Source organism: Littorina saxatilis, linkage group LG8 (assembly GCF_037325665.1).
Source record: "Littorina saxatilis isolate snail1 linkage group LG8, US_GU_Lsax_2.0, whole genome shotgun sequence".
NCBI lineage: Eukaryota > Metazoa > Mollusca > Gastropoda > Littorinimorpha > Littorinidae > Littorina > Littorina saxatilis.
Window position 1 is genome coordinate 34,549,190 of NC_090252.1, and position 19,563 is coordinate 34,568,752.

General features: G+C 42.8%; 1 protein-coding gene and 1 non-coding gene across 2 annotated transcripts in view; both read left to right on the forward strand.

Annotated features, from left to right (window-relative positions):
* Window positions 1–19,563, forward strand: part of LOC138972282 (nucleolar and coiled-body phosphoprotein 1-like) — a 182,091-nt gene that overhangs the window by 135,374 nt on the left and 27,154 nt on the right. The gene's annotated exons all lie outside the window — the stretch shown is intronic.
* Trnar-gcg (transfer RNA arginine (anticodon GCG)) lies at window positions 19,161–19,233 on the forward strand. Its single transcript has one exon. It is a non-coding gene; the product is annotated as a tRNA-Arg (tRNA).

The window sequence follows — 19,563 nt, forward strand, 5'->3', positions numbered from 1 at the left end:
CCTGATAAAATTGACGTGAATTACACGTCGACACAACGTGAATTTTTGGTTGTGGTTGTGGTTTGGTTTGATTTCGACGTGAATGCAACGTTGAGAGTGAATGTAGGTTTTGGTAAATGTATACACGCACACACACCAACTTTCACACTCAGTCACAGATCATAAGGACTATTACATGTAACACCATAAACTCAAGATACGATCAACAATTTTATTTCATAACAAAAAAATGCATATTATGTTGCGGAGAAATTAAAAATGCACGCAGCTTAGCAGGGCAACAGCACAGCATATTCAATCGATTTCATTCTTTGTCCTGGTGGTCCTCTTCTCCCAGGCAGTCCTCTATGCGCCTCTTTGATGCTGGTCGCTAAACAAAGCAAAGACAGCACATTGATATTAGTGACACCAGAGCCTCCATAATGTCTGGAGTAGAAATACACATCTTTTCAACTTAGGTCACTTTTTAGTAACTTTCCACTGCCTACTATGTCTCTGGCCTACTGCCAACTGAGTGTTGACACTACATGTATTTCTTTTTAATATATGAAATAAAGCATTATGTCCCTTCTTCGAGCCTTGTTGTGTCAGATTTAGGCCGCAAGCCAAGACAACAAAAGACTGTGTGCCAGTGTGTATTCCTTCCATAAGAAATGAAGTATTTCAAACGAAAATTGATCGTTTCAGAACAGTTTGGGGGTATTTTATTTGTATTTGCATCATTAAGACATTTGACCTGGAAGGGAAACTGTCTTTAATCTGTGTACAAGAATTAAATGTTTGTAATTGTCCAAACACAAATAACATCCGTTACTGATATATATATATACGAATCACACACACTCACACACAAACTCACACTAGCGCGTCACCTTATTCCCACTACTATGAGTTATACACAACTACAATAAGCGATAAACGTTTCATATGCTGATCAAGATGCAATGAACTTTGACACGCTCCAAAGCCCATTATAGGGGCCGGTGTCCGTCTCTCTCCTTGAGGATAAAAGGGCTCACAGTTGGTGGCTTAAAAACTAATGAGTGAGTTTGGTCATTAAAAATCGGAAACTTGTAATTAAAATTATTTTTTTATTAAACGATCCAAAAACAATTTCATCTTATTTTTCGTCATTTTCTGATTCCAAAAACATATAAATATGTTATATTTGGATTAAAAACAAGCTCTGAAAATTAAAAATATAAAAATTATGATCAAAATTAAATTTCCGAAATCGATCTAAAAACAATTTCATCTTATTCCTTGTCGGTTCCTGATTCCAAAAACATATAGATATGATATGTTTGGATTAAAAACACGCTCAGAAAGTTAAAACGAAGAGAGGTACAGAAAAGCGTGCTATGCAGCACAGCGAAACCACTACAGCGCTGGACAGGCTCGTCAGTTTCACTCCGTTTTGCACAAGCGGCGGACTACTGTCATTGTGAAAAAATGCAGTGCGTTCAGTTTCATTCTGTGAGTTCGACTGAGCTTGACTAAATGTTGTATTTTCGCCTTACGCGACTTGTTTTCTAACCTTCATCTGTCCGACACGTGCGATCTCACTTTTTCAGTGAGTTATTTTTTCCCTCTAACATCTGGTTGCCAGACTTCCGTCAACCTCTTGTCAAATGTCACACTGTGATTCTCACGTATCTGATCGCTTCTTTAAGAGCACTTGACAGTGTCCAGTCAATCACTTCTTTCAGACGGGTCATAAAATTGCAAAGGCTCCTGATTGCCCCGCTCCTGTACGCTTCGTTGGGAAAAGTCGAGGAGGCTAGCGGAAAACTTTGGGGGGGGGGAGGGTCTATGGGGGGGGGGGGGGGGGGGAGGGGATCTTAGATTGAGAGGAGACGGAATGCATGGAACGGAACTTTTATGAATCGTTTTGTAGTTTTTGTGTCTGGGGCATGTAAACAAAACAAAAATGAGCAAAATTCTGAGAGAAAAACGGGAGCTTTATCAAAGCAAATTTGTTTTACAGTTGTTGTGATTATTTAACGACAAGAGGAGACACAATACAATTTTTTATACTTTTGATTTCTAAGAGTTGAAATCAATTACGCAGATATATTATAAGTCTACAAAGCCATGACGGTGCCAAAATAGCATGATAGCATTTTTGAATATTTCACTAATCAGAGCAGCAGAATTCTAACTTCATTATATAAAATCAATCTAATCAATGAATTTAGTAAGCAAAGAAGGCATCGCGATCATTAAAAAATCTCACAACTTAAGAACATCCTACCTCTGCATAAATTACGCTTATGCAGTATGTTTCTTCCGATTAATGCAAACACTTTTTTTTTCGTAGAGCAGGGACCCGGCAGGGGTACCGTTATCTGACAATTAGTGGCTGTGTTGTAAGACCTACATTTTGTAATTGACAATGACTTGAAAAGGCACGTGTCCTAAGCATATAGGAAAGGTAATACATGTACACTTCAACCGTGTCTTTTGCACACTGCTATCTGACATTATTTAGAGCGGTCATCAGAAGCAGGCGACGATAGTCGAGTGATTTATTTCCCACGGGGGGGTTGAGGCTGCAGACAATTAACTGTGAACTGAGAAGGGGTAAGCGGTGGGGCGGAGGGGGGGGGGGGTAAAGGGTGGGGTGACAGGCATAAAATAATGAAAACTTGTTACGGTCCGGCTTTGGGTTTGGTGTGTGTTGGCTACGCTGATGTCTCAAGTAGACTCACGTTCATAAGGGGGTGGGTAATTCAACATGGTCGGCAATTTTATGATCCAGGTCGACAAAAGACAGTCAAGTGTGTAATTAGCCAATCAGTCAGATGACATCAAGGTGTCAAGTTCTGAATTCTTCTCATACCACCGTTCCGACCTCATCTCTCGGACAAAAGTTGGACAACGAAGTTTTGGAAGAAATTTTCAAGGAAGAATGACATCACAGGTTTCTGTAAAGCAAGGATTCGGGACAAAAAAAAAGAATAACTGACACTATAACACACACACACACACACACACACACACACACACACACACACACACACACACACAAACACACACACGAACTCAAACAAACACACTGGCACACCACACACACACACTGACACCACACACACACACACACACTCACACTCACACTCACACACTCACGCACGAACACATTCATACAAACTTGCGCGCGCGCGCACTGATTTCTAAACAACAACAACAATAAGCAGTGAACGATGCATATGCTAATCATGAGGCAAGAAATGAATGTGGCAAGTTTGATTCAACTTTGACCCGCTCTAAATCCCACGTTGTACACAGGAGCGGTGTCCGTCTGTCTCCCTGAGGATGAAAGGGCTCACAGTTTCCAAAACTTGTGATCAAAATCAAAGTCTTTCAGTAACCTGGAAACCTACTTAGAGTGCTGTCTCAATTATCCCCCTATCGCCGTAGGTCGAAGTTGAGGACTATCAAGTGTATAGGGAGGGGTAGGGGGAGGGTGGAAGGGAATTGTTACGACACGACTTTGTCGTGTAAAATGAAATGATAGGTGGCACGCGGATATCCGTGGGATGTTCAGACATGGAAATTGCTCGAAATAACGATTATCTATTAAACTCATAGCTCATGGATTTCCATTAAGTACTTTTACCCCGCGTTGTACTTGAAGTCCGACACCTAGTGTGAAAACGATCGTTCAATAGTCCAACATATTTCTGCCCCTGTTCCCGTTTAACCCCCAAATAACAACAACTACAACAAAGACAGCAAGAGCGACGACGACGACAACAAAATGTTGGAACCAAATTGAAATCATTGCAAACAAGACACCAGCAAATGTCGGACACCTACATGGTGGTTTTCAAGTTCCTCATTTTGTTACATCCCCCATACAACACTTTACCTATTGATCTTGTTATTTGGTTAGTTCATTTGAAATTAATGTTAAATTTGTTATCTAAATTTCGCCATAACGCATTTATTAACTCATTCATTTTTGAACTTATTTATGTATCATTTCCCGTCGCGATATAACCTTGAATGGTTGAAAACGACGTTAAACACCAAACATTCGTCTATTTGTTTATTTTTTTATTTCAGTTATTTCGGCATGTAGGTATTTCGGTTGTAAGCAATTCAGTTATAATAAAACAAATTCACCCATTATTAGAAAGGGGAAAACAAATTGGAATGTCGGGTGCACATTCCAAGTTGATCCCTTTTTTAACTAAAAATAGCGCGCGTTATTACTAACAATGCTCTTGTACAAGCTTATAAAATATAAAGCCCACATGTTAAAATACCTTGACAACTACAAAGTGGGAAATTACAACGACGGTCAAAAGTCAGAGTTTTATATTGCTTGCAAGCCTGTCCGCCCTGTATCCAAGATATCCCCCATGCACTGGCATGGTCCTAAGATGACACACTTATTACTCAACAGTAAATTCCAGTAAGCCTTTAGTCGGACTCTGTCATTTGTATATTTGTGAATGTCACAGAAAAAAACCACAACTCCCAAGATCACGGAAGCATGATTAACCATTCAGTCAATTCAAGGGAATGCACGCTGAAAACGTCCGCTTTCATTTCACCTAAGAGGGGGAGGAAGGTGTTTTGTTAATTTTCTATTGCTGGTACTCGCACGTGTCCAAAGTGTGTGGGAAAAAGATCAAGCCGCGTAAGGCGAAATTATTACATTTAGTCAAGCTGTGGAACTCACAAAATGAAACTGAACGCACTGCATTTTTTCCCAATGACCGTAGTCCGCCGCTCGTACAAAGGGCGGTGAAATTAACGACCCTGTTTAGCGCGGAAGTGGTTGCGCTCTGTTGCATAGCACGCTTTTCTGTACCTCTCTTCGTTTTAACTTTCTGAGCGTATTTTTAATCCAAACATATCATATCTACATGTATATGTTTTTGGAATCAGGAATCGACAAGGAATAAGATGAAATTGTTTTTAGATCGATTTCGGAAAATTAATTTTAATCATAACTTTTATATTTTTAATGTACATATATGTATACGTTTTTGGAATCAGAAAATAACGAAAAATAAGATGAAATTGTTTTTGGATCGTTTGATAAAAAAATAATTTTAATTACAAGTTTCTGATTTTTAATGACCAAAGTCATTAATTAGTTTTTAAGCCATCAAGCTGAAATGCAATACCAAAGTCCGGCCTTTGTCGAAGATTGCTTTGCCAACATTTCAATCAATTTGATTTAAAAATGAGGGTGTGACAGTGCCGCCTCAACTTGTACAAAAAGCTGGATATGACGTCATCAAAGGTATTTATTGCAAAAATGAAGAAAAAAAATCCGAGGATATCATTCCCAGGAACTCTCATGTAAAATTTCATAAAGATCGGAGTCCAGTAGTTTAGTCTGAATCGCGCTCTACACACACACACGCACAGACACACACACACACACAGTCACACACGTACACTCACTCACACACACACACACACACACACACACACACACACACACACACACACACACACACACACACACCATGACCCTCGTCTCGATTCCCCCTCTATGTTAAAACATTTAATCAAAACTTGACTAAATGTAAAAAGGCAAAACAACTCAGGGTTGAAGCAGCCTGCATGCAACTGAGGACAACAACAACAAGTCGCGTAAGGCGAAAATACAACATTTAGTCAAGCTCAGTCGAACTCACAGAATGAAACTGAACGCACTGCATTTTTTCACAAAGACCGTAGTCCGCCGCTTGTGCAAAACGGAGTGAAACTGACGAGCCTGTTCAGCGATATAGTGGTTTCGCTGTGCTGCATAGCACGCTTTTCTGTACCTCTCTTCGTTTGGTTTAAACTGTTTTATTCATCGTTTGTGCATTATTTACAAATAAAAAACGCATATAGAGTAAACAACAACAAGCATAATGCTTATAGTGGTGTTAACAGTTTTCTAGAAAAATACATATAAATGGCGGCTATTGTACAGTTTAAATGAAGAGCAAGCAAACATGAAAAGAAAATTGAATGAAAAATGTACATCAAAACAAAAATCCGTTTAAGAATACATCAAGGAGTACTGTATCAGAGAGCTCCTTGGAATACATATATTAAATTTTTCGTTTTAACTTTGTGAGCGTGTTTTTAATCCAAACATATCATATCTATATGTTTTTGGAATCAGGAACCGACAAGGAATAAGACGAAATTGTTTTTAAATCGATTTCGGAAATTTGATTTTGATAATAATTTTTATATTTTTAATTTTCAGAGCTTGTTTTTAATCCAAATATAACATATTTATATGTTTTTTGAATCAGATAATGACGCAGAATAAGATGGAATTGTTTTTGGAACGTTTGATAAAAAATAATGTTAATTACAAGTTTCCGATTTTTAACGACCAAACTCACTCATTAGTTTTTAAGCCACCGAGCTGAAATGCAATACCGAAGTCAGGCCTTTGTCGAAGATTGCTTTGCCAAAATTTCAATCAATTTGATTGAAAAATGAGGGTGTGATAGTGCCGCCTCAACTTGTACAAAAAGCCGGATATAATGTCATCAAAGGTATTAATCGAAAAAAGGAAAAAAAAAAGTCCGGGGATATAATTCCCAGGAACTCTCATGTAAAATTTCATAAAGATCGGTCCAGTAGTTTAGTCTGAATCGCTCTACACACACACACGCACAGACACACACAGACACACACACAGACACACGCACACACGCACACACACACACACACACACACACACACACACACACACACACATGTATACACCACGACCCTCGTCTCGATTCCCCCTCTATGGACATTCTGTGAGTTCGACAGCTTGACTAAATGTTGTATTTTCGCCTTACGCGACTTGTTTTTTGCTGTATGTTTCTCTCTTTTTCTTTATTTTGTCTTATATGTTTGTAATGAACATTTTAAAATGAAGAGGAAAAACACTACCCACGATCCTCTCAACGAAACAGTACATTAAAAAACCTGCGCACGCGCACACAAACAAACACAACTTTTCGAGAAAACATTGGCTGCATTTTTTTTTTACTGGTGAGCGTACCCTAAGAAGAAATCCAACATGTGTTGTCCATATGATTTGCCGGTTCGGTTTTCTTTTGTTCTCATACGCGAGATGTCTCAAGAGGACCCATTTTTGGCAAAGTTTAGAGGAGGGGGGGGGGGGGGGGGGTGGAGCATGTCCGTAATTTTATTATCCAAGTGGACAAGCGATCGACAAAAGCCCGACAAAAGACTGCCAAGTGCCGTAAATGAGTCAGGTAAGATCAAGGTGCGATTTTTGACTTGTACTTCATACCAGTTTTCCTCGCCTCTTCTCTCCTCAACAAAGGTCTAGCAACAAAGTTTGGGGGGTGTAATCTCATAAGGAGTGACATAATATCACATGCGAATATGAGGGAACGAGACAGAAGAATGAATAAAACAGCCGCTATTACGCTATCTGTGTTGTGGCTGGAAGAAAAAAGAAAAAGAAAGAATACCGTCCAACTAACACGAAGAAGAATGGGAAAAAATCTTAAATAAAGGGAGAGGTACAAAGGTTGCGATTCATCTCGGCTAGATATTATTCACAATTTTTGTAAACATAGTAAGCCTCGCATCAGACACATATTTTACATGTATCAGCATCCTACATTTTGTCCGTGTCTGCCTTCTGGCCGGGTTTGCGATTTCTACATATTATATTCATGTGTTCTTCTCTCTGACAGTGCGGGCTCAACTTTTACAAACGGGAAAATATGACATCAAATAACGCTATCAAATATCGGAGAACAGCCACACAAGCGAATGCTCTCAAGAATATGTAAACCAATGTTCATCAAAATCCGTCAGGTAGCACACACACACACACACACACACACACACACACACACACACACACACACACACACACACACACACACACACAGTCCGAGTGTGTCATTACTTGAATGGGGTGTGCACGTTAAAGATCCCACGATTGACAAAAGGGTCTTTCCTGGCAAAATTGTATTGGCATAGATAAAAATGTCCACCAAAATACCCGTGTGACTTGGAATAATAGGCCGTGAAAAGTAGGATATGCGCCGAAATGGCTGCGATCTGCTGGCCGATGTGAATGCGTGATGTATTTTGTAAAATAAAACCATCTCACACGACATAGATAAAAATCCCTGCACCTTGAATATGTGCGCGATATAAATTGCACAAAATAAAAATACAAAAATAAATAAATAAATCCCTGCGCTTAGAACTGTACCCACGGAATACGCGCGATATAAGCCTCATATTGATTGATTGATTGAATCAGTGAATGTGAAAAGACTATGGGTAGTCGTCTAAGACAGGTTAAAATCAGTCTAACGAATGACTACACAAACCTGCATGTGTCAGGTTTTAATTTTTGTTTGTTTGTTCTTTCTTTATTTTGTTTTGTTATTTCGTACGTTCGTTGATAAAATGCCGTCCCAACCTGCCGCCCACACACACACACACAAACACACACACACACACATTATGATCCCCCCTCCCGAATCCCCTCCCCCATTCTCCACCCGATAGCTCCTCTTTGTCTCACTCTCTCCTCCTTACAAATAACAATTTGATACGTTCATCTTTAATCCACCCCCTCCCCGAATCACCTCCCCATTCTCCAGCTCTCCTCTTTGTCTCGCTCTCTCCCCCGGTGTGACGTTTTCATCTTTCGCCGTGTTGATATTTCGCTTCTCGGCCTCGTTGATCTAGTATAAACTCTACACTGAACAAAAAAACACCCTTCGATAGTACTGATGAGCGACCTTGTGTACCTTACATTCATGGGGCCAAATTTGTCCAACCAATTTGTTTTAATTAACTTAGAAATTTGATTCATCCTAAAATATGTCCTTCTTACTCAAGGGACGTAATTAACCACTCGATCAGTACACGTTTTCGAAGAATTCGATTTTGGGGTTGAAATCTATTAAATTTTAACCACCAATTTTCTTCACATGCAAGAAACTGACATGCTTTTCGTCCTTAAATAATTTCACTTCTTAATTTTACCAGGAAACAACATTTCAGTCTTGAGTATATGTCGAGGGGGAAATATGTACACAGACGAAAGATGAAATCGTGACACCGGCAGGGTATCTCGGCTGCCTACTTGAGTGAGTAACAGAACAGGTCGACAAAAGACAGTCAAGTATGTAATGAGCCAATGTGTCAAGTTCTGAATTCTTCTCATGCCACTGTCCGCTGGGCAGATTCACTTGAACTTGAAGCAGCTTATCTGGATACATCGTCCTCCCTCAAGATCGTAAAATGCCCAATTAAGTACTTGAGATAACAATGGCCGCCCCCGCTTTCAGTCTCATGCACTGAGCTAGTCTGATTAAACAGCTTTCTAAAGGTTGCGTCAGTCTATGTGAAACGTGTTTTTCCTTTGTGTTCCACTGCTTGTGACCCATTGTTTCGCTATACTGACTCAACTCAAAAGTTGAGTCTAAAAGAATGTGTATCCCTTGAACTGAGTTAGGGCTGACATTGTGACTATTGGAAAGACCCGCCATCTTTGGCCGGTCCGTTTCCAATCATGGTCTCGACAATCAAGTAATCTGTGCATGTGTACATGGAGTACAATAAGTGATAACGTCTCATGTGGAACAACTGAAAACAACTTACCTTCGAGTTGATTACGATGAATATTTTAGTCCTGAAAGTGTTCATCAAAGTTGAAAACCAAATTTGGGATACACAAAGTCGACCGTGGCCATCACCGGAGAACACTGTCGGTTAGTAACGCGTCTTTTTTTGGGAGGGAAAGTTTCGCACTCGCAAATCCATTTAACTCAGCAAATTCCTTGAAACAATATGCATTTATGTTATACTCTTTTCGTCTTACACAATTAGTGAACCTCTATGTTTGACCGAACATTAATTGAATAGAATATTACGAAACTAAAAATGCAGGTGAAAAAAACGAAATGATTGACAAAGTTTCGACGTTGTCTCTCTCTGTCTCTCTCTGACTCTCTCTGTCTCCCTCTCTCCCCTCTGTCTCCCTCTCTGTCTCTCTCTATCTCTCTCTCTCCCTCTCTGTCTCTGTCTGTCTCTCTGTCTGTCTGTCTCTCTGTCTGTCTCACCTCTCTCTCTCTATCTCTCTCTCTCTCTCTCTCTCTCTCTCTCTCTCTCTCTCTCTCTCTCTCTCTCTCTCTCCCCCGACCCCCAGCCCCAATTTTTGGAAGGTTAGAAACTAGAGGACGTACATTTCTGTACAGTCACCATAAAATCTTCATCATGAATGCAAAAATGTTAACAAAATCGGCAAACCATAAAAGAACATGAAAAAAGGAAAGAGGTGCATTTAAAGGCTGTTGGGTACTGGCTCTCAAAATTCGTTCAGCAGAATGAGTTCGCATGTAACTGAAACTATTCTTAAAAGTTACTTGGTGATTTTAAAAGCTTGATAACACAAGTCCCATGATTTTAGACATGCTACAATGCCTTTAACCGAAGAAAGTTTGCGTTCTTGGCCGAGTCAATGCAGCTGGCTCGAAAATTACCTCCCTTGGACGCGTGACGTCTATAGCGGAATCGGCCGGGTGGAACGGCGCTCTCTTATGCCGTGCAATGGGCGCAATCGGGTAGTCTAGTCATGTCCTCAAGAATACTTCAAAGGTAGGTCAAGAGAAACTAGGACGGGGTGCGAGGGTGACTTCTCCCAGGTTATAACATTTCAAACAATAAATAACGGAGTTCATAACATGTATTCTGCTCCCTTCCTGCTTTTTCAGGTGTAATTCCCACTTGAACCCTGTTTTAGTTCAACTTATTGGCAGATATATTGTCACGCGCCGAGGGACACACACACACACACATATACACACACACGCAGGCACGCACGCACGCACGCACACACACACACACACACACACACATACACACACACACACATACACACACAGCCACCCACAAACACACATACACAAACTGATGTGACACACACACATACACAAACTGATGTCACACACACACACACACACACACACACACACACACTAACACGTATACACACACACGCACACACACACTAACACGTGTAATCACACACACATACATACACAAACACACACACACACACACACACACGCACGTATAGACAATCACAGAGATTAGGTTCATGTATTCTGCCCCCCTCTCGCCAATTTACAAAATACAACAAGAGGTTTGATGAGCACAGTAGATCAACTTTAAACGTACACAATTATATTTTTAGCATTACTTTTCAATTCTCGTTGATGCATTAATGATGCCAGAAAATGTAACCGGACGCACTTGGAACGCCAAAGCAATCAAATACATTGCGCGGTACATCGGCGCTTAATGTCATAACGTCTGACTGAGACATTTGTTATTCGGTGATAGTTTCGCACATATCTATCTCCTGTATTTAAAAATCTGTTCACCTTACGTAATTTTCAAAGGCTTTATATATATATATATATATACATTTCTTTGATAAACGATACGAAACCGTGCAGGTGAAAAATTGGTAATGACTGACGTAGAATTTACGTTGTGGATTTCACGTTGAGGGCACGTTGGCGATCAATCAAACCCCAACGTTGTGTGTTTACGTTGAAACTACGTTGTAGGAACGTTTGTTGTATCAAACTAACTTTTGTTTTTAAATCACGTGAATTTCACGTGAAAATCACGTGAGTATACCAACGTTGTTCGAACACCAGAAAATCACAATAATACAACGTCGATTTTACGTTGCTTTTTAAGGTGGAATCCACGTGAAATTTACGTTATGTACCAACGTGTAAAAAACAAAAAAACACAACTGTAACGCAACGTTGCTTTCACGTTGTGTTTTTTGGTTGGATCCACGTAAATTTCACGTAATCTTCGCAACATTTGTAAGACACCAAAATGCAACGTGAAATTCACGTAAAATTTACGTTGTATTACAACGTCGAAAGAACACCAAAATCTCACAATGACACAACGTTGGTTTTACGTTGCGTTTTTTGGTTGGCTCAACGTAAATTTCACGTAAAGTTCGCAACGTTGCTAATGACACGAAAAATTCACATTTTCGCAACGTCGTATTTACGTTGTGTGTTTGCTGGGTATGACCTCCCTTCTTTGTCTCTGTTACTTCAGTATGGGTATATATGTTGTATTTTTATAGCTCAATAAATACATCATGGACTCAAAAAAATATATGATAGTGCAGATTCCGATTTGGGCGAAGAACGACTTTGCTCCCGACCTTTGACCTCGCGCCGAACAATGTGACACATTTGTATGAAGTTCCAAAATCGTATTGCACGGCTCAGAAAACCATATCAGTTGCACGCAAAAATGAATCTCAGAACTGATCTGCATGAGATGCAATAAGCAAACGTTTCTTTCATTATGAAAGCAATGCAGGTCGAAAAAAACGAACATTCAACTTACAAGATAACCAGATGCTAGCGAACCAAAACAAAAACACGAGTACTCTCCCTTGCTTCGTTAGCAGACGACTTTTGAGACCGTCCTTACTGTCGTGTTCCGAGCGTACATAAACAACACTCACATCAGGTACGTTCATCTACTTTACTTGTCTAGCAAACTGCTACAGATGACAACAATACAAGGTCGATGCGGTAAGCCATGCCTAATCAGTGTCCCGCGTGCATGCCCGAGCGAAGCGAGTCGTGGGCGGAAAAGCACCGTTGCACATGCGCGCCCCATCACATGACCGACCGAGTTCGACCGAGACGACCCGAGAGGTACCGAATACCGTCACATCTCCCCCCTTCAAATAAAAAGATATAATGATCTTGATGAAACGAAACGTTATCGTTATCATTTAAAATTAAAGTTCAATAGGGGTTTCAGTAACGAATCTTCCGACCGGAACCGAAACAGTCATTGTTTATTTGCTGTTGATCTGCGGAGTCGATGGTTCACTCTTCGAAGCGGGACGGTGGTCTCACAGTTCGTCCGCTGCGGGTTTTGATGACCGGAGTCGACGGTTGCTGCCCTGGGTTAGGCGCCGCTGGAGGACGTCGCGGGGACCCAGGCGTCGGTGGAGGTTCCGGAGAACGAAGACCTGGCTGGTCTGCATTGCGCTGGCTTGGCGTTTCAGGAACAGGACTCTGTTGGGTTGGGACAGGGTAAAGGACAGGGATGTTGGTCATGGTAGGCCTGTCTAACATTTGTCGGGAAGACAATCTGAGGTGTCGTCTGTTCCGACGATACTGTCCCCTTTCTGATCGTATCTCGTAGGACCGTGGTGCACATTGACGCAGGACTGTTGCTGGTTTTCCCCAGGACTTTTCGTGGTCTAGTTTCTGGAGAACAGTGTCACCTGGTATTAGTGGCGGCAGGGTCTCTGTTCCATGACGTCTGTCGTGGTCACTCTTGTTTCTGAGCTTTGCTTGCTCGTCCCGCGCCTTGATCGCATCCCTTCTGACCGTCTTTGGGATGAGATTGCTTGCGAGAGTAGGGAGCGTCGTTCGCATCTTTCTTCCGAGTGCTAGCTCCGCTGGGCTCGTTCCTGTTGGCGTCGTAGGTGTAGCCCGGTGACTGAGTAGGGCTAAGAACGGGTCTTCTTGAGCGAGAATCTTCTTGGCCTCTTGTACCGCTCGCTCGGCTTCTCCATTCGACTGAGGAAAGTATGGACTGCTAGTCGAGTGAGTAAACTTCCATGCTGCTGCGAAGTTCTGGAACTCTGTTGACGTGAACTGAGAACCGTTGTCCGTGACGACGACGTCTGGTATTCCGTGGTGTGCGAAGATGTTCTTCATCCGTCCAATGACGACTTCAGATGTCTCTCTCGGAAGATGAGCGATTTCAAGATATCTTGAATAATAGTCAATCAGAACAAGATAACTCTGTCCCTTGAAGTCACACAAGTCTGCAGCAACCATCTGGAATGGTCTGTCTGGGAGTTCTGTTGTCACAAGTGGCTCACTTCTTTGGGATGGCTGCTTCTCTTCGCAGTGTTGACATGCTGACACTCTTTGCTTGATGTTTTCGTTGATGCCTGGCCACCAAACTGTCGACTTTGCTCTTTCTCGACATTTGGTTATCCCGAGATGGCCTTCGTGAATCCGGTTCAGCATTTCTTCTCTCAAGACCTGCGGAATGACGATCCGGACGCCTCTGACGAGAAGACCTCGATGTATGCTGAACTCCCCTCTGAATGCGTAGTAGTCTTTCAGAGCTGGCTCTACGTCAGTGACGTACCCGGGCCAACCGTTGGCCGTGTAGTGTAGAGCTGCTTTGATGACAGGATCTTGCTGACTCAGTGCTGCTATCTCGTCTAGTCTTTTGTCTGAAACCGGCCATGAAGATTGGACAGCGTCGACGTGAGCTTCCACATCTTCCGCCAGTAGTGTGGCAACATCGGCTCTGTCTTCCGATGTCTCTTCTCTCCCCTCTTGGACAGGCGACTGAGGACTTCTCGACAAGGCGTCGGCCACCACAAGCGTCTTGCCTGGTGAGTAACTTGCTGTCAAGCTGAATCGCATCAACCCCATCTGCATCCGCTGACATCTGATGGGTGTTTAGTGCAAGTCCTTGGTGTTGATACAAAAGATGAGCGGCTTGTGGTCGGTTTCGAGCGTAAATTTCTCCAGTAAATTTCTCCCCGTGCTGCTGCAGGAGTACGCCGCCAATACCGTAGCTGCTCGCGTCGGCACTGACCGTTGTCGGCTTAGTCAAGTCGAAGTAAGCGAGGGTAGGAGCTGCTGTCAGGAGCTCTTTCGCTTTTGAAAACGCAAGTGTCTGTGGCTGTCCCCAGTTCCACGCCTTGTCTTTCTCCAGCAACTCGGTGACAGGCTTCAAGACTGACGACAAGTTTGGCAGAAAGCGTCCCAGAAAGTTCATCATGCCCAGAATTCTTCTCAGTTCTGTGACGTTGGTCGGGTCAGGCATGTTGATGATGGCATCAATCTTCTTCTTGTCTGGTCTGATTCCGTCGGCGTTGATCACGTGACCAAGGAACTCGATCTCTGACTGCTTGAAGCTGCATTTTTCCTTGTTGAGCTTGAGCCCGGCCTCGACAATCTTCTTCATGGAGCTCTCAAGATGCTGCTCGTGTTCTTCGTCTGAGTTGCTGTAGATGAGAACGTCGTCGAAGAAAGAGATCGTGTTTTCTTCTCCCTTCAGGATCGTCTCCATCGTACGTTGGAAAATCTCGGGAGCGGAGGATATTCCGAACGGAAGTCTTTTGTAGTAGTACCTTCCGAATGGCGTGATGAAGGTTGTGTACTTGGCAGTTTCTGGGTCGAGAGGAATTTGATAAAACCCCGACGTTGCGTCCAGCTTGCTGAAAATCTTCGCTCCTTTGAGTCGATGCAAAATGTCGTCGAGAGTCGGAATCGGGTACCTCTCCCTCTTGACTGACAGGTTCAGCTTTTTCAAGTCCGTGCAGATCCGGACCGCTCCAGATTTCTTCAAAACTGGCACCATCGGAGAACACCAATCTGTTGGCTCGGTTATTTCCTCAATAATTCCGGCCTTCTTCATCCTTTCCAGTTCTTCTTCTACCTTCTTCATCAAAGGTATGGGTACTCTCCGAGCTGTGTGCAGACTGTAGGGCTGGCTGTTCTCTTTCAAGACGATCTTTGCCGGTGGGCAGTTGACTGGTTGCTGGTCCAACTCACCGAACGCTGGCTGTATGCTGTCGAGACGTTGGACAAGTCCCATGCGTTTACAGGCTTCTCTGCTTAATAAGCTCTCTGTCTTGCTGTCGACGACATAGATATCCAGGTGAAACTCTTGACCGTTGATGTTGGTAGTGTCCCTAAAGAATCCTATGCAGGATATCTGTCCGCCTGCACCGTGCATGACTGCACAGGTGGGGATAAGCACGGGACACGGGACAAGGGTCAGGTAGAGGGATTTGGAAATGATGGTCACATCTGCACCTGTGTCGATCTGGAACTTGATCTTGCGACGTCCAAAGGATAGGTCAGTGTACCATGCTGGTTCAGCTCCCTGCTTGTGTATGACACCCATGTAGTACACTTCTTCTGCGTCAACAGCGTTGACTTGCTTGGAACGGCAACAAGAAAAGTACATGTAATGTCCGTACCTGCCACAGCCGTGACACTGCTTCCCTTTTGCTGGACAGTCACTGTCTTTCTTGTGTTGTCCACGTCCGCAGCGTGAACATGATGCATCACTTCTCCCCTCCTGAGGAAAGCGACGACCGCCACCACGCGGATGACGAAATCCACCCCTGGAACCGGAGTGCTTGGTTGCTGGACCGCTGCTGCCTCTGTCACAGCTGGTACCTGCTGCACCTGCACCGCCGCGAGGGCGTCTGTTGAATCGCTGCGTACCGGTGTGTACAGCGTCGACACTGGAACGTTGCTCAGACAGCTGTCTCTTGACTTGCTCGTACTGCCTGGCTTGCTTAATGGCGTCTTGCAAATTCAGGTCTGCTTGCATTTGTAACTTTTCTGAGAGTTCTCGGTCGTTCACACCAAGGACGAACCTGTCGCGAATGGCTTCGTCGCGGTTATGAAAATCTGCGTGCTCAGAAAGTTCGTACAGGGCTCTGACGTAAGGTTCGATTTGCTCGCCGCTGTGTTGGCTTCTGGTGTTGAAGACGGCTCGAACGTGTATGACGTTCTTTTGTGGAACGAAGTGCGTGTCAAATAACTTCAGTACGTCCTCCAGTTTTGCTTCGTCATTGTCCTCGTCATATTCGAACTGTTCGTAGATCTGTTCGGCTTGTATGCCCATAGCATAGATTAAGGAACTGACCTGGACTGAAAATTGTTCTTTGTCTAGTTTAGAAGCAACCCTGTAGCGTTCGAAACGCTTACGCCACGTGAGCCACTGGTCGGGCCTCCCAAAGTCGAGTGGTTCAGGCGGTTTGAATGGCATGCTCTTCTTCTTCCGTACGACTATGCTCGACTATTTCAAAACTCACGGTTGGGTAAAGAATCCCACCGCTGCCACCATGTCGTGTTCCGAGCGTACATAAACAACACTCACATCAGGTACGTTCATCTGGTTTACTTGTCTAGCAAACTGCTACAGATGACAACAATACAAGGTCGATGCGGTAAGCCATGCCTAATCAGTGTCCCGCGTGCATGCCAGAGAGCGAAGCGAGTAGTGGGCGGAAAGGCCCCGTTGCACATGCGCGCCCCATCACATGACCGACCGAGTTCGACCGACACGACCCGAGAGGTACCGAATACCGTCACACTTACCTGGCACGGTTGGGCTTCGCTATCAATCTATCGGCTGTTTCACGTGTTTCGCGAGCAAGTCTACTCCTTTGCCTGGCCGGCTCTGCAGTAAGTCCACATTGGCGATGAAGGTATCCGAGAACTTAACATGTGTGTATTTTTCCGTAATCCAGTCATATTCCTTCAAAATGCAATCAATCGGCGGTGACAGACGTGTCGGTCGCGTTTTCCTCTCACCCATACCAGTGTAAGTTCATCCATGCAAACACACTCGCAAAACAGTTTATCACGTAGATACATTTCAAATAGGGAGCAAATGGTTAAATCTAAACCTACATATTTGTTCCCTAAAATTTGCTTCTCTGTCAATAAGCCTAATTACAAACGTTCGAGAAAAACAACTTCGTGGAATCGATTCTGAATCGAGTAAGCCAAATGGGTCCCAAACCCGTTTCGCCCGTTCTGCCGACCTGAAACGCAAAACAAAAGAATTGTGCGCTTCAACTAAATTAATTTCTATACGACTTCATTACTTTCTTGCAACTTATGAACCTTTACTTAAAGCTTTTAAATGGTCTGAAAGTAGTGTTACCGCGTACTTATCGATGTACTCATTCGTTTTATTTTTTCAGCGACGGTCACTTAGTTTAAGGTTGCAAAAGGGCTAAGTCTCACTGGCAACAATGTTTTACACTGCACAGATCGCAACAGTGCTGCTAGTAGTCTACACTTTGTGTTTGATGGTAGAATGGGATATACAGATTACAACACTCGTGGTTTTTTATATGGCTTGTATTTCAGTCAAGACCCAGCGGGAATATCAATCGAGAGCCACTCGCCAGAGGCTCGTGTCTCCCGATGATATTCATCCGCTGGGTCTTGACTGAAATACAAGCCATATAAAAAAACCACGAGTGTTGTAACCTATATATATGACATATATATATATATATATATATATATATATATATATATATATATATATATATATAAAAACACCACAATAAAAAGTCCAAAACCAAGCCAGAATGTCGCATCTTTTTAAATCCAAATTTTCGGCCCGTAGGCCTTCTTCAAGGTGCACAGACCAAGCGTCTATAGTTACAACACAACAATGGAACATCCGATCGTACGTCACATACAGAGGTAAAGTTACATTCTTCAAAAATATTATTAGTATTTAGTCTCTACCAGCCCGCATGCTTTTTTGAATCATTGTATCATAAATCAAGGGTCTATGGTTACAATTAAACACATTTATCAATAGAACATACATGTAGTATGTCACATGAAGACGTAATAGTACTGTCTTCCAGAAAATCATTATTTCAAGTTTATAGTCTTTGCTAGCACGCAAGCCTTCTATGCAAAGTGCCTATGGTTACAAATAAACGCATATACTAGTACGTCATACGAAGACGTAATATTATCTTCTTCCAGGAAATCAATATTACACTTTTTTAGTCTCTATCAACCTTAATTACAAAACTACGGACAACACACATACACTCTGAGTCTCACTCAAACGCACACACACACACACTGTCACACCGTTAGGGAGGCCGACAACAACAACATCAACTTAAATTCGAGAACATAATTATACGTCTTCAACAACATAGCCAACAACAAATCCGATAGAACTTCAACTACACTCACAACAGTGATCATGGGCTGCCTAATCTATTTGCTGAGTCTGGCAGACATTTTACTTCCACCCTTGAGAGAGAATGTTTTTTCCTCGTACACTTTGTGCCTCAAACCTGACTAAGAGGATACAATTCTACATTAATCCCCGATTATCAACCCAAATAGGTGGGACACTTCCGTCTCAACTCGGACGCCGCTGTAAGAACGATCTCCAGTAACAGACGCTGATAACGATACAGCTATCTGCTCGCTCCTAAGCCACTCACCCAGCCTGTATGTCTACACATTGGCACTAATTAAACCTCCAACTGAGCTGTTAACCCGTGGTTTGTAAAAAATAAAAAAATATTGTAACCGGCCCCCGTAGCGCAGTGGTTAGCGCATCGGGCTGCGGGCCGGGAGGTCGTGGGTTCGAATCCCATCAGGGGCATGTGGGTTTTTCGGGCTACGGCCGGCTCTAACCCAGAGTGGAATTGCTATGGCTCCAATGGAAAGGCTGGAACCACACAGTCGAGTGTCATTCACTTCACAAATGTGACCTTGAGGGTGCACATGTAGCGCTTATTTCAACTACCTGGCCAACACGACAGGTGCAGCAGTTCTCGGGCCTGGTTGACACGGATATATTATGACAGTAAGCGCAGAGTGATGCCATGTCACGTAATCTCAAACCAAAATTGGAAATCCATAGCATCATCATTATAAATATAATCATCCTCATCTCATTAATCATCCAAAATTATAAAATGTCCTTGCTCTT